Source organism: Panulirus ornatus, chromosome 18 (assembly GCF_036320965.1).
Source record: "Panulirus ornatus isolate Po-2019 chromosome 18, ASM3632096v1, whole genome shotgun sequence".
NCBI classification, from domain to species: Eukaryota; Metazoa; Arthropoda; class Malacostraca; order Decapoda; family Palinuridae; genus Panulirus; species Panulirus ornatus.
This window is the reverse complement of record NC_092241.1, coordinates 53,307,721-53,323,707: the sequence shown is the minus strand read 5'-3', so window position 1 is coordinate 53,323,707 and position 15,987 is coordinate 53,307,721. Positions and strand designations below refer to the sequence as shown.

At 41.2% G+C, this 15,987-nt stretch overlaps 1 protein-coding gene across 2 annotated transcripts in view; it reads right to left on the bottom strand.

Moving 5' to 3' along the window:
* Positions 1–9,177, bottom strand: part of LOC139755102 (uncharacterized) — a 55,372-nt gene extending 46,195 nt beyond the window's left edge. For both annotated transcript variants that reach the window (XM_071673227.1, XM_071673228.1), the window contains exon 1: positions 9,020–9,177. The gene's annotated coding sequence lies outside the window, so the exon portion shown is untranslated. The remainder of the gene's footprint in view (positions 1–9,019) is intronic.
* Positions 9,178–15,987: the final 6,810 nt, after the last annotated feature.

The following is a 15,987-nucleotide window of genomic DNA, read 5'->3' as shown; positions in this document are numbered from 1 at the left end:
ATTAACCTTAAATGTTGCCTGTTAACGGATAGAATACTAATTCCTCGGAACTCTCTTGCAACAAAGACTAACAAGTGGAAACATTCCGACCTGTAGCATTAATTCTTCTTCGAGGGCCAATGTTTCCTGTAACACTGATTCTTCTTCGAGGGCCAATGTTTGAAAACTGTGTATGTATACCAGTGAACACGTATTCCTAAATTAACATTGTGATCAAATGTTAATTGGTATATGTGACGTCATGGGCCCAAGTGAATCAGGGAGCCGAGACTGGAGCCTACAGAGGGCCAAGGGCTGGGCCACTGGATCAACGTCAGTTGGGCTATAACTGGCATGGAGTCAGATTCCGTGATGCTCTGTCTGTTGGCACAGGCCATTATTCCCCTAGCCTAGGTTAGAGCCGCTTCATCCCACCAGCAGCCGAGAACTGAGGGCTCTGTACGGGTGGTCAACAACACAGTGGGTCTCCTCCTGCGTCCGACAGCTGAGTGTGGATGAGGGAGGAGCCAACCAGTCGTCGACCGTTGGTACCAGTCATCTGGCATGTTTGTCTGGCCTTTACCTTGCCTGCGCCCACCCCACTAAGACTAACGCGTTCATGTGGATCTACGATTAGGTATGACCATCCACAATGCCTAAGTCACCTACAGTTACAGGCTGGGTAGTAAAACCCAGTAATAGTCGACGTTTTCACGAAAATTTATCCTAGAAATTCTCATAAATATCACTATCAGATACAATGATGATATTTTTGAACACACGAAAACGTACAGAGAAATGCAAACCATTCTTAACCACATACACACAGCTTGTGACAGCCTTTGCTTTATTATTTCTGTAGAGAAGACCAAGGTGTTCAGTAACGGAAGTGTGGTGTATGTGTGTGTGTGTGTGTGTCTGTGCATACGGCCAGCTTCCTTTTCCCTAGCTGGGGAGTAAGCCGGCCAACGTGCACCTACACCAGCGTACCAAACATCTCTCGCCGAGCGTGTGCGTTCGAGTGTGCATGTAGTGAGCTTTCCCCAGCCACCATGAGTAGGTATCGGCACCCCAGCTGACAACTGAAGCAGTTGTGATATCATCACACTCCCTGTTTGAAGAGTTCCTCTCCCCCAGCTTCATCAAGCACAGCTCCTGGAGTCCCACCATCGTACGTGATCAGAGAGGTGTGGTTGAGGCATGGAGCGTGTAAGTGTTCCTTGCAAGTCGAGTCAGTGAAGCTCATTTGGCGCTTTAGTGACGAGCAGAATACATCGAGTGGTGAGAAGTGATACCTGGGTACTACGAAGTCAAGGGAAGTGTTTTAATGTCGCATGAATGTGACTGTAAGACATACTTACACCTTTTAGTAATATTTACTTTAACTGAACGAGTGACGACTTCTAATACATATATTAATACTACGCTGCGAGAATAGTGATTAGAGGAAAGTTTTCAAACTGAAGATGTCACCAGTTAATTACCTCAAGGATCACTTCGGGACCCGATACTGTTCTTGGTATTTGTTAATGACATACTTGGCAATGTGAGTACAAGCAGCTATATGTAATGCTTCCAGGTTGATCCAGAAATCATGAGCCCAGTTAAAGGGATAGAGTAACGTTAATACTTCAGAAAGGATTAAAAATATCCTTTGTAAATTTCAAATAGATGCAAACACATACATACTTCAAGAAGAGAACCTAAGAATATATATATATATATATATATATATATATATATATATATATATATATATATATATATATATATATATTTTATTTATTTTGCTTTGTCGCTGTCTCCCGCGTTAGCGAGGTAGCGCAAGGAAGCAAACGAGAGAATGGCCCAACCCACCCACATACACATGAATATACATACACGTCCACACCCGCAAATATACATACCTATACATCTCAATGTATATATATATATATATATATATATATATATATATATATATATATATATATATATATATATATATAATATATATATACCCACACAGACATATACATATATACCCATGTACATAATTCATACTGTCTGCCTTTATTCATTCCCATCGCCACCCCGCCACACATGGAATAACAACACCCTCCCCCCTCATGTGTGCGGGGTAGCGCTAGGAAAAGACAACAAAGGCCCCATTCGTTCACACTCAGTCTCTAGCTCTCATGTAATAATGCACTGAAACCACAGCTCCATTTCCACATCCAGGCCCCACAGAACTTTCCATGGTTTACCCCAGACGCTTCACATGCCCTGGTTCAATCCATTGACAGCACGTCGACCCCGGTATACCACATCGCTCCAATTCACTCTATTCCTTGCACGCCTTTCACCCTCCTGCATGTTCAGGCCCAGATCACTCAAAATCTTTTTCACTCCATCTTTCCACCTCCAATTTGGTCTCCCACTTCTCCTCGTTCCCTCCACCTCTGACACATATATCCTCTTGATCAATCTTTCCTCACTCATTCTCTCCATGTGACCAAACCATTTCAAAACACCCTCTTCTGCTCTCTCAACCACACTCTTTTCATTACCACACATCTCTCTTACCCTTACATTACTTACTCGATCAAACCACCTCACACCACATATTGTCCTCAAACATCTCATTTCCAGCACATCCACCCTCCTGCGCACAACTCTATCCATAGCCCACGCCTCGCAACCATACAACATTGTTGGAACCACTATTCCTTCAAACATACCCATTTTTGCTTTCCGAGATAATGTTTTCCACTTCCACACATTCTTCAAGGCTCCCAGAACTTTCGCCCCCTCCCCCACCCTATGATTCACTTCCGCTTCCATGGTTCCATCCGCTGCCAAATCCACTCCCAGATATCTAAAACACTTCACTTCCTCCAGTTTTCCTCCATTCAAACTTACCTCCCAATTTACTTGACCCTCAACCCTACTGTACCTAATAACCGTACTCTTACTCACATTTACTCTCAACTTTCTTCTTTCACACACTTTACCAAACTCAGTCACCAGCTTATGCAGTTCCTCACAGGAATCAGCCACCAGCGATGTATCATCAGCGAACAACAATTGACTCACTTCCCAAGCTCTCTCATCCACAACAGACTGCATATATATATATATATATATATATATATATATATATATATATATATATATATATATATATATATATATATATCCCTGGGGATAGGGGATTAAGAATACTTCCCACGTATTCCCTGCGTGTCGTAGAAGGCGACTAAAAGGGGAGGGAGCGGGGGGCTGGAAATCCTCCCCTCTCGTTTTTTTTTTTTTTTTTCCAAAAGAAGGAACAGAGAATTGGGCCAGGTGAGGGTATTCCCTCAAAGGCCCAGTCCTCTGTTCTTAACGCTACCTCGCTAATGCGGGAAATGGCGAATAGTTTGAAAGAAAGAATATATATATATATATATATATATATATATATATATATATATATATATATATATATATATATTTTTTTTTTTTTTTTTTCTTTATACTTTGTCGCTGTCTCCCGCGTTTGCGAGGTAGCGCAAGGAAACAGACGAAAGAAATGGCCCAACCCCCCCCATACACATGTATATACATACGTCCACACACGCAAATATACATACCTACACAGCTTTCCATGGTTTACCCCAGACGCTTCACATGCCTTGATTCAATCCACTGACAGCACGTCAACCCCGGTATACCACATCGCTCCAATTCACTCTATTCCTTGCCCTCCTTTCACCCTCCTGCATGTTCAGGTCCCGATCACACAAAATCTTTTTCACTCCATCTTTCCACCTCCAATTTGGTCTCCCTCTTCTCCTTGCTCCCTCCACCTCCGACACATATATCCTCTTGGTCAATCTTTCCTCACTCATCCTCTCCATGTGCCCAAACCACTTCAAAACACCCTCTTCTGCTCTCTCAACCACGCTCTTTTTATTTCCACACATCTCTCTTACCCTTACGTTACTCACTCGATCAAACCACCTCACACCACACATTGTCCTCAAACATCTCATTTCCAGCACATCCATCCTCCTGCGCACAACTCTATCCATAGCCCACGCCTCGCAACCATACAACATTGTTGGAACCACTATTCCTTCAAACATACCCATTTTTGCTTTCCGAGATAATGTTCTCGACTTCCACACATTCTTCAAGGCCCCCAGAATTTTCGCCCCCTCCCCCACCCTATGATCCACTTCCGCTTCCATGGTTCCATCCGCTGCCAGATCCACTCCCAGATATCTAAAACACATCACTTCCTCCAGTTTTTCTCCATTCAAACTCACCTCCCAATTGACTTGACCCTCAACCCTACTGTACCTAATAACCTTGCTCTTATTCACATTTACTCTTAACTTTCTTCTTCCACACACTTTACCAAACTCAGTCACCAGCTTCTGCAGTTTCTCACATGAATCAGCCACCAGCGCTGTATCATCAGCGAACAACAACTGACTCACTTCCCAAGCTCTCTCATCCCCAACAGACTTCATACTTGCCCCTCTTTCCAAAACTCTTGCATTTACCTCCCTAACAACCCCATCCATAAACAAATTAAACAACCATGGAGACATCACACACCCCTGCCGCAAACCTACATTCACTGAGAACCAATCACTTTCCTCTCTTCCTACACGTACACATGCCTTACATCCTCGATAAAAACTTTTCACTGCTTCTAACAACTTTCCTCCCACACCATATATTCTTAATACCTTCCACAGAGCATCTCTATCAACTCTATCATATGCCTTCTCCAGATCCATAAATGCTACATACAAATCCATTTGCTTTTCTAAGTATTTCTCACATACATTCTTCAAAGCAAACACCTGATCCCCACATCCTCTACCCCTTCTGAAACCACACTGCTCTTCCCCAATCTGATGCTCTGTACATGCCTTCACCCTCTCAATCAATACCCTCCCATATAATTTACCAGGAATATATATATATATATATATATATATATATATATATATATATATATATATATATATATATATATATATATTTCTAAAAGATACAAACATCATTATCATTATTAATGAGATCCTCATTTGTAGTTAGAACTAAGTCTAAAATATTCCCGTTGCAAGTTGGTCTCTCGACTAATTGGATTAGGGGCACTATCAAGCAACTTTTAAGTAGAGTCTACGTTCAGAGATAATGGAAAGAGATTCACCCCATTTAGATACCGGTATGTTATAATCTCCAACGATCTATGACAGAATCTTGTTCATTACGAATTCCTGCTAATCATAAAATCTTTCGTCAACTTCTGGTGTCTGTGGGGGGGCATTAACTAGTTCTATCTTTTTTTTTTTTAACATAGATTATCTTTAATCTAAAAAAAAAAATGAGGTAATTATTCTCAACGGCAACAACAGCTTTTAGTAACTACGGGATTCGAATGAGCTTTAACAAAGAGGACACCGCCTTCTTTCTTTTCCCTATCCCTATTAAACGTTGTGTACCCTGGAGTTAATTAAGTATTCGGCGGTGAAGTCTGCATTGCTAATATCTACCCAAGATTCAGAAATGGCGGTATATCATGACTTCCTTCTACCGCTGTAGTCACTACACTCTGAGGATTTATTTCGTATGCTCCGAACGTTAACATAAAATATCCTTAGACGAAACTGAGACCTATTTGGAGAGGTACTTGTAGAAGGGGAAGAGTCTGCTTCACACGCTTTTTTTTTTTTTTTTTACAAAAACGCGCGTGTAGACTCACTTCATTCAGGTGTGATCCGTACTTCATAAAAAGAAACTAAACTGCATGTAGAAATGCTGTCACAAGTTTATAAACTCAACTCTCTTCTGAAAACAGAGGTTCATTAATCTAATATCTAGAATGAACGCCTTACTATGAAAGGCGTTCCCGGTGCCGATCCTGGGTAGAACTCCTGAAATCCTAATATTATTAATTTAATCTCGAAAACGTCGAATAAGCCAACGATATTTCTCCAACAGCTCCTCCGATCTCCCCTTCAGTACACCGTTAGTACTTCTATGGCAAATAACGAGTGTAATACTGTCAGTGCCACCACAAACTTCGTCTACAGCGTCGGCAACGTCATCTCCCCTGTCACATGGAAAACAAAAACTTTTACGGCGTGAAGGGTTCCTGGCGCCTAATTCTTACGGCTGTCTTCGAATCATAGAGTCGCCGACAAGTCTTATACTTCGTGTTCGTTGTATGGGGTTTCGCGCCTCGTCTCTGCCTGGGAGGGTCGGCTACCCCTGCAGAGAGAAGGATTACTTTGCGGTGTCTCAACACCCACAGATTATGCTGTCCGACGTCGGTGGCTCACTTCCTGATTCTCTCGGGAAGATCGAGGACATCTACCCTGTGTGTTAGAACAGTTAACAGCAGCTGCAAACAGCTTTTCTTCAAGCGTCCGTCTGTTCAAGCAAAACCCGTAAATCAAAGGCATCGCAAGATTATTGTGAAAATGAACGCCAGACTTCCCACTTCACATAGAACACTGTTGACCTGCTGGCATGCTGAAATAGTAAACAGAAATTATATATTACAGAAAGCAAGGCTTAGAAAAAAATCATAGAAAAGGCTCTATCGAAAACAATGCTTAGTAAAAAAAAAAAAATCACAGAAAAGGCTCTTTCATATACATTACGCTAAGGAGAGTTCCTCGTTCCCCAAAATCCGCTCATTGATTCCCAAGTAAGATTATATTTTGTTTCTTTTATCTAACAATTTATAATACTTTACGGAAGATCATTTATGGAGAGAGGAAATATGGTAGGCAACAGGACTCAACTGTGAGAAACACGGCTGTTGGTATGCGACTGGTTAAGATGGTCGCTCTATCAGCAACTACCACCATGGAACGACCAGAGAAATACTGTGCATCAGAGAGCAAAGAGAAGCCGTACAATGTCAAGTTCCTACACGAGTTCCACATGATTTCAGCTTCACATTTGCAACATACTTTTGTGATGAAGACCTCACAGATGATGATGATTAATAATAATAATAATAATAATAATAATAATAATAATAATAATGATAAAAACAATGTGATAACACATTACAATAAATATTCTTCCAATACAAAACACTCCAACTAATCTTAGCTTCATTATCATCTTCAGGGGAATGACCGATGAAACCCATGCTGACATCACTTAGTGTGGAAATCGGTGCAAAATTAATTCTCCCTCATGTCTGTAGGAACCTCGATTCAACTTAGGAGAATTCCATACTACACTGACACATAACTCACTCATCTCACCAGAAATATCAACACAAGGGTAAAAGACTAAATCTTGCCCTCAGAACACAAACTGATGCCAAGATTGGGCGAGGAAAAAGAATTCCATATCCTTATGACACAATTCATCCGCTCCATCCTAAATTACGCCTCATCTGCCTGGTCATCCACCGGAAAATGCAAATACAACAAAGCAGCAAAATAGACAAAAAAAAAAGCATAAAATAATATCAGGCTACCTAGCAACCACAAACATTCACCACCTACACAAGTATAATCTTACCTTAATATGCTTGGCACTCGATTCCACAGCAGCAGCACAAGATCCTTTTCATCCAAACCAATCCATAACTAACCATCAGCCTCCAATTGGAAATACAAACCTTACCCCTGTTTCATGTATGAGCAACCTATACCCACAAATCCCCCACCCTCGTTAAACACAACTGGCAAGCCTATACAGACTGAAATGGCCGACCAGCACTAAACAAACACCCCACTTCATCCCGAAAAAAAAAAATATTTTTTACAATACCACCCCACTACAGTGGACCTATTCTGAACCACACTCCCCAAACGTCTGAACCACACTCCCTAAATGTCTGAACCACACTCCCCAAACATATGTTATATTTCCTCGTCTACAGTTTGGACAAAGCGCCATTCCCAAAATCCTACAAACATATATTCAATGTTTCTCGAGACCCGTTACATCCACGATGCAACTTCCACTATCAAGACACCGAACATTTCTTGTTCAATGTGCACTCTCCCCACACAGACCCACACATCACCACATGTGGTCCTGAACGCTGCGGGATCCCTAAGCACAAAAGACTGGACTCTTGAGGCAGGGAGATAAGTTACGGTTGTATATATATATATATATATATATATATATATATATATATATATATATATATATATATATACACATACAGAGAGAGAGAGAGAGAGAGAGAGAGAGAGAGAGAGAGAGAGAGAGAGAGAGAGAGAGCTTGTTCATAAGTTATCATAATTCATTAAATCACTCATGAAAGAGTACCAACTGTAGATCATGGTCATAATCAAATCGAAACATGTATTCTACCGTAATCTCATATATATCCATCATTAGTTACACTAACACAATACCATTAAGCTGTGGAAACGATACATTTTAAGGCACCGGTGCATCATGTATTAACCGAAGTCATTTCCGTTCCTTTAACATAATCTTGCCAACTTTTCTAGCGTTTCGATATTTTCCCTCGACCATCGTCCAGCTATGTACACTGACTCGACCATCGTCCAGGTATGTACAGTGACTCGAACCTACACAGCCCACAGTATCAACGAACCTCACCAACGGTGACTCTGCTGAAATCATCGGCGGAATGCACAGGAGACTTTGATTAAACGAACTACGCATTCGTCTACAACCGCATCATGATGACACATCTCGCACTGTTTCTGTTTCCGAGACCCAAATAGCTATGGCACAATCACCGCTCCATTCTTTAAAGCATTGAGGAGGCAATATACCGTATTTTTTTTACAGTATGACCTTGAAAACACGGCATCCTCAAAGCGGTTTGTTCGGCAACCCACACGTAGAGGTGAACCAAATTCTCTCAACTCTATAGACACTGCTCTAATTCTTTGCACGAAGACAGACATTACCTTATCATAAATATCTTCATTACAATAAATTCTACACACATTTCATGTTCCTTCCACCTCAATGAAAGTCTTCGAAACGTAGTTTGAGAAAGATAATGCTCGAAAGCTTCTTGCGATTTCTTGCACTCACATACCTTGTATTATTAGAAGACGTTCTGTCACAGAATTTCTAACCACATCTCTAACACACATCAACTTTTCGTTAAAAAAATATCCACTGGACCAACTGGTTTCCCTATATGAAACGAGTTCTGCTGCCACACTGACGGTCACGGACGCATCGCCATCTCACCTCGCTGCCAGACGCTTTTATTGCTCCTCCTTCCCCCATCACCACCACCGACCAAGACATTGGGTACTTATTCATCAAACAAACTATACAAAAAATAAACCACATTATGGATACTAGAATCAAATCAAACTTACGTAATGCTTAATCTTATGCTTCATCTTATCATGACGTTGTCATGTCCTGCGTTACCAGTCTTAAGAGTTTGATGTTGAGTTGACAGAGCACAGACTTTAATCATTCATTTTCTGTTTTCGTTAGCAGCTGTAATACTTTGAGTTTTTAAGCAAAACGAATCATACATTCACATGCCAGTGCTGTGAATGATATATAGTTATATCTTTAAGGGAATTATTGTAAAAGAAAAGATTATTATTAGGGCATCGTTAACTCACCGTAGGCACCAAGATTTGGGGACGAACCTTGGAACATAGTTGTCACATACCATAGGAGAGCAAAACCCGTGAGAACTACCAACATTTCGCAGCACAAGAGCACAATAGAATGTAGAATATTGTTTTCATTTACATTAACAAGACTTGTGCCACATCGCGTGTCTGATGTGACAAAATAATTGCTGGGTACTATTGCTTGTTCTATTTATAATATTTCTGCGATGGCCATAGTATCTCCACTATCTCCGCATTTGGAGTAAGAAAAATAGGAATTACTTGACAGATTATGATGATGCTGATAATAACAATAATGATAACAGCTACTTGACATTAAGTGCTAGTTAACGGTGGCGCTTACATAAGCATGCCGACCTACTCAAATCAATCGATTTCTTGTCCATAACTCCGCATCTGAGTTATTTGATGACTATATATATATATATATATATATATATATATATATATATATATATATATATATATATATATATATGTGTGTGTGTGTGTGTGTGTGTGTGTGTATTCATACTCATTATACTTTATCGCTGTCTCCCGCGTTAGCGAGGTAGCGCAAGGAAACACGAAAGAATGGCCCAACCCATCCACATACACATGTATATACATAAACGACCACACATGCTCATATACATACCTATACATTTCAACGTATACATATACATATTTCATGGTTTACCCCAGACGCTTCACATGCCCTGGTTCAATCCATTGACAGCGCGTCGACCCCGGTATACCACATCGTTGCAATTCACTCTAATCCTTGCACGCCTTTCATCCTCCTGCATGTTCAAGCCCCGATCACTCAAAATCTTTTTCGCCTCATCCTTCCACCGCCAATTTGGTCTCCCACTTCTCCTCGTTCCCTCCTCCTCGTTCCCTCCTCCTCTGACACATAAACCCTCTTTGTCAATCTTTCCTCACTCATTCTCTCCATGTGACCAAACCATTTCAATACACCCTCTTCTGCTCTTTCAACCACACTCTTTTTATTACCACACATCTCTCTTAACCTTTCATTACTTACTCGATCAAACCACCTCACACCACATATTGTCCTTAAACATTTCATTTCCAACACATCTACCCTTCTCCGCACAACCCTATCCATAGCCCACGCCTCGCAACCATATAACATTGTTGGAACCACTATTCCTTCAAACATGCCCATTTTTGCTTTCTGAAATAATGTTCTCGACTTCCACACATTTTTCAATGCTCCCACAACTTTCGCCCCCTCCCCCACCTTGTGACTCACTTCCACTTCCATGGTTCTATCTGCTGCCATATCCACTCCCAGACATCTAAAACACTTCACTTCCTCCAGTTTTCCTCCATTCAAACTTACCTCCCAATTGCCTTGTCCCTCAACCCTACTGTACCTAATAACCTTGCTCTTATTCACATTTACTCTCAGCTTTCTTCTTTTACACACTCTACCTAACTCAGTCACCAGCTTCTGAAGTTTTTCACACGAATCAGCCATCAGCGCTGTATCATCAGCGAACAACGGCTGACTCACTTCCCACGCCCTCTAATCCACAACAGATTCCATACTTGCCCCTCTCTCCAAAACTCTTGCATTCACCTCCCTAACAACCCCATCCATAAACAAATTGAACAACTATGGAGACATCACGCACCCCTGCCGCAAACCGACATTCACTGAAGACCAATCACTTTCCTCTCTTCCTACTCGTACACATACCTTACATCCTCGATAAAAACTTTTCACTGCTTCTAGCAACTTTCCTCCCACACCATATACTCTTAATATCTTCCACTGAGCATCTCTATCAACACTATCATATGCCTTCTCCAGATTCATAAATGCTACATACAGATCCATTTGTTTTTCTAAATATTTCTCACACACACTCTTCAAAGCAAACAATTGATCCACACATCCTCTACCACTTCTGAAACCACACTGCTCTTCCCCAGTCTGATGTTCTGTACATGCATTTACCGTCTCAATCAATATCCTCCTTTATAATTTCCCAGGAATACTCAACAAACATATACCTCTGTAATTTGAACACTCACCTTTATCACCTTTGCCTTTGTACAATGGCACTATGCATGCATTCCACCGATCCTCAGGCGCTTCACCATGAGCCATACATACAGCGAATATCCTAACCAACCAATCAACAGCAAAGTCACCTCCTTTTTTGATAAATTCCAATGCAATACCATCCAAACCCCCCGCCTTGTCGGCTTTCATCTTCCGCAAAGCTTTCACTACCTCTTCTTTGTTTACCAAATCACTTTCCCTGACCCTCTCACTTCGCACACCACCTCGACCAAAAAAACCTATATCTGCCACTCTATCATCTAACACATTCAACAAACCTTCAAAATACTCACTCCATCTCCTCATATCACCACTACTGGTTATGACCTCCCCAGTTGCCCTCTTCACCGATGTTCCTATTCGTTCTCTTGTCTTACGCACTTTATTTATCTCCTAAAATTTAATGATACTCTCTCATCCGAACTCTCATTAGCCCTCTTTTTCACCTTTTGCACCTTTCTCTTGACCTCCTGTCTCTTTCTTTTATACATCTCCAAGTCATTTGCACTATTTCCCTGCAAAAATCGTCCAAATGCCTCTCTCTTCTCTTTCACTAATAATCTTACTTCTTCATCCCACCACTCACTACCCTTTCTAATCTGCCCATCTCCTACGCTTCTTATGCCACAAGCATCTTTTGCGCAAGCCAATACCGCTTCCCTAAATACATCCCATATATATATTTATATATATATATATATATATATATATATATATATATATATATATATATATTTTTCTTTTTTTTTTCTTTGCTCCGTCGCTGTCTCCCGCGTTTGCGAGGTAGCGCAAGGAGACATACGAAAGAAATGGCCCAACCCACCCCCATACACATGTATATACATACGTCCACACACGCAAATATACATACCTACACAGCTTTCCATGGTTTACCCCAGACGCTTCACATGCCCTGATTCAATCCACTGACAGCACGTCAACCCCGGTATACAACATCGATCCAATTCACTCTATTCCTTGCCCTCCTTTCACCCTCCTGCATGTTCAGGCCCCGATCACACAAAATCTTTTTCACTCCATCTTTCCACCTCCAATTTGGTCTCCCACTTCTCCTCGTTCCCTCCACCTCCGACACATATATCCTCTTGGTCAATCTTTCCTCACTCATTCTCTCCATGTGCCCAAACCATTTCAAAACACCCTCTTCTGCTCTCTCAACCACGCTCTTTTTATTTCCACACATCTCTCTTACCCTTACGTTACTTACTCGATCAAACCACCTCACACCACACATTGTCCTCAAACATCTCATTTCCAGCACATCCATCCTCCTGCGCACAACTCTATCCATAGCCCACGCCTCGCAACCATACAACATTGTTGGAACCACTATTCCTTCAAACATACCCATTTTTGCTTTCCGAGATAATGTTCTCGACTTCCACCCATTCTTCAAGGCTCCCAGAATTTTCGCCCCCTCCCCCACCCTATGATCCACTTCCGCTTCCATGGTTCCATCCGCTGCCAGATCCACTCCCAGATATCTAAAACACTTTACTTCCTCCAGTTTTTCTCCATTCAAACTTACCTCCCAATTGACTTGACCCTCAACCCTACTGTACCTAATAACCTTGCTCTTATTCACATTTACTCTTAACTTTCTTCTTTCACACACTTTACCAAACTCAGTCACCAGCTTCTGCAGTTTCTCACTCGAATCAGCCACCAGCGCTGTATCATCAGCGAACAACAACTGACTCACTTCCCAAGTTCTCTCATCCACAACAGACTTCATACTTGCCCCTCTTTCCAAAACTCTTGCATTCACCTCCCTAACAACCCCATCCATAAACAAATTAAACAACCATGGAGACATCACACACCCCTGCCGCAAACCTACATTCACTGAGAACCAATCACTTTCCTCTCTTCCTACACGTACACATGCCTTACATCCTCGATAAAAACTTTTCACTGTTTCTAACAACTTGCCTCCCACACCATATATTCTTAATACCTTCCACAGAGCATCTCTATCAACTCTATCATATGCCTTCTCCAGATCCATAAATGCTACATACAAATCCATTTGCTTTTCTAAGTATTTCTCACATACATTCTTCAAAGCAAACACCTGATCCACACATCCTCTACCACTTCTGAAACCACACTGCTCTTCCCCAATCTGATGCTCTGTACATGCCTTCACCCTCTCAATCAATACCCTCCCATATAATTTACCTGGAATACTCAACAAACTTATACCTCTGTAATTTGAGCACTCACTCTTATCCCCTTTGCCTTTGTACAATGGCACTATGCACGCATTCCGCCAATCCTCAGGCACCTCACCATGAGTCATACATACATTAAATAACCTTACCAACCAGTCAATAATACAGTCACCCCCTTTTTTAATAAATTCCACTGCAATACCATCCAAACCTGCTGCCTTGTCGGCTTTCATCTTCCGCAAAGCTTTTACTACCTCTTCTCTGTTTACCAAATCATTTTCCCTAACCCTCTCACTTTGCACACCACCTCGACCAAAACACCCTCTATCTGCCACTCTATCATCAAACACATTCAACAAACCTTCAAAATACTCACTCCATCTCCTCACATCACTACTACTTGTTATCACCTCCCCATTTGCGCCCTTCACTGAAGTTCCCATTTGCTCCCTTGTCTTACGCACTTTATTTACCTCCTTCCAGAACATCTTTATATATATATATATATATATATATATATATATATATATATATATATATATATATATATATATATATATATATGTATATATATATATATATACATTAGTGTAAGCCGTGAACAGGTTTTCTCTAATGCACATAGAATTGAAAACAACATATTTAGAGTTATCAATCTTCCCTATGTTTTCTAATTTTCTTAGCATTAATCTATCATTAGGTGGGTGCTCAAACTCTAGTTGTCCAAAGTTAGCCATACATCTTAACCAAGCTTTCGCCTTCACAGAGGCATCATCAGGAATGGTTGAGGAAACACATGAGAACAATAATTATCGAGGTAGGAATATAGAAAGTTCATTGCTAAATACAATAAGTAGGGCCAAGCGAGACCATTATTATCCGGATGTGAATGAAGTTGAGGTCAGTTTGGGTTCGTCTGATTCTCTCTTATCTTCGGATCCCCGGACAGGATTAGTCAGTGCAGCGTTCCTGTCGCTCAGAAATGGTGGACTCTGTAGCTTGTGGCATGCCAATGATGTGTTCCATCCGTCCCATAACGGCATTAAGTCTACGTCTTATTGGCTGGCCTTTAAAGAGGTATATGGTTGTGATCATGTTTGTCTAGGAGTTGAAGACAGGTGCTTTCTTTCTAATGTGAATGCTTCTAACATCTGTAGTCTCCTCCGTTCAAACGTATTTGTTCGTCTATCAGCTTCCTCCGGAAGTCATGAAATACTATACAAAATCAACATTTTCAATGTCGTTCATTAGCTGAAAAACCTCACTGTGTCTTCTCTTAATCTCCTCCCTTTACTGTTGTCGGGTTTAAATCCTGCAGCCTCTCTTCGTATGTTCTGGAACTGACTGGGCTTTCTCTGCTTCCCCATCTTTTTTTTTTTTTCTTCAAAATTTCAATATCTTTTTTCAAATATGGAGACCAGGTCTGAGCTCCATATGCACATGTTACAAAGGTCTTGAGTCTGACTAATGTGTAGGCATAGCGGAAGGATTGTCGGGTAAGATTTAAAGATACATGTGAATCCTCGTGTACAAACTTACATATCAGTGATATGCACCGCTCCCTTAACTCCTTATTTCATTTTTAGATCTAGGAATATCTATATATCTTCATCGTGCAAACTGATTATTTCGCCGGTTACTTACGGCAATGAATGACAGTTACATAAGTAATGGCTGATCCCACGTAACAGTGACATGATTGCACGTAAGTGCTACATTCAGAGCCGTCGGTTGATATCAGCCGTTCTCATATGGTGACTAGTCTGGTGTAACTTGGGCGCAAATTCTTGTCCTATGTCTTTGGCCCTTCAGGGCCAGTTGACCGTGGTTTCTATGTTGACCTACCAGGATCATCTTTACTGTCAGGTGTTCGCTGGAGCACTCAATCTAAGCTATGACAGCGTCGGTGTTAACAAGTATCGACTATTCCTACCATACTTCGACAGTCTCTTCCCAAACATATTCTTAATATTAGGGTGTAGAAACGCATTATGTAATCCCGGTGACAAGGTGTTAGAGAGACACATAGTTAAGCTGTAAACAAACCAGCACATCTATATGAACTACCCGGAATTCAGCTTATACAGAAGGATCGTGGTTCAGGACGCTGTGGAGGAGTTGCGTTGTGCGT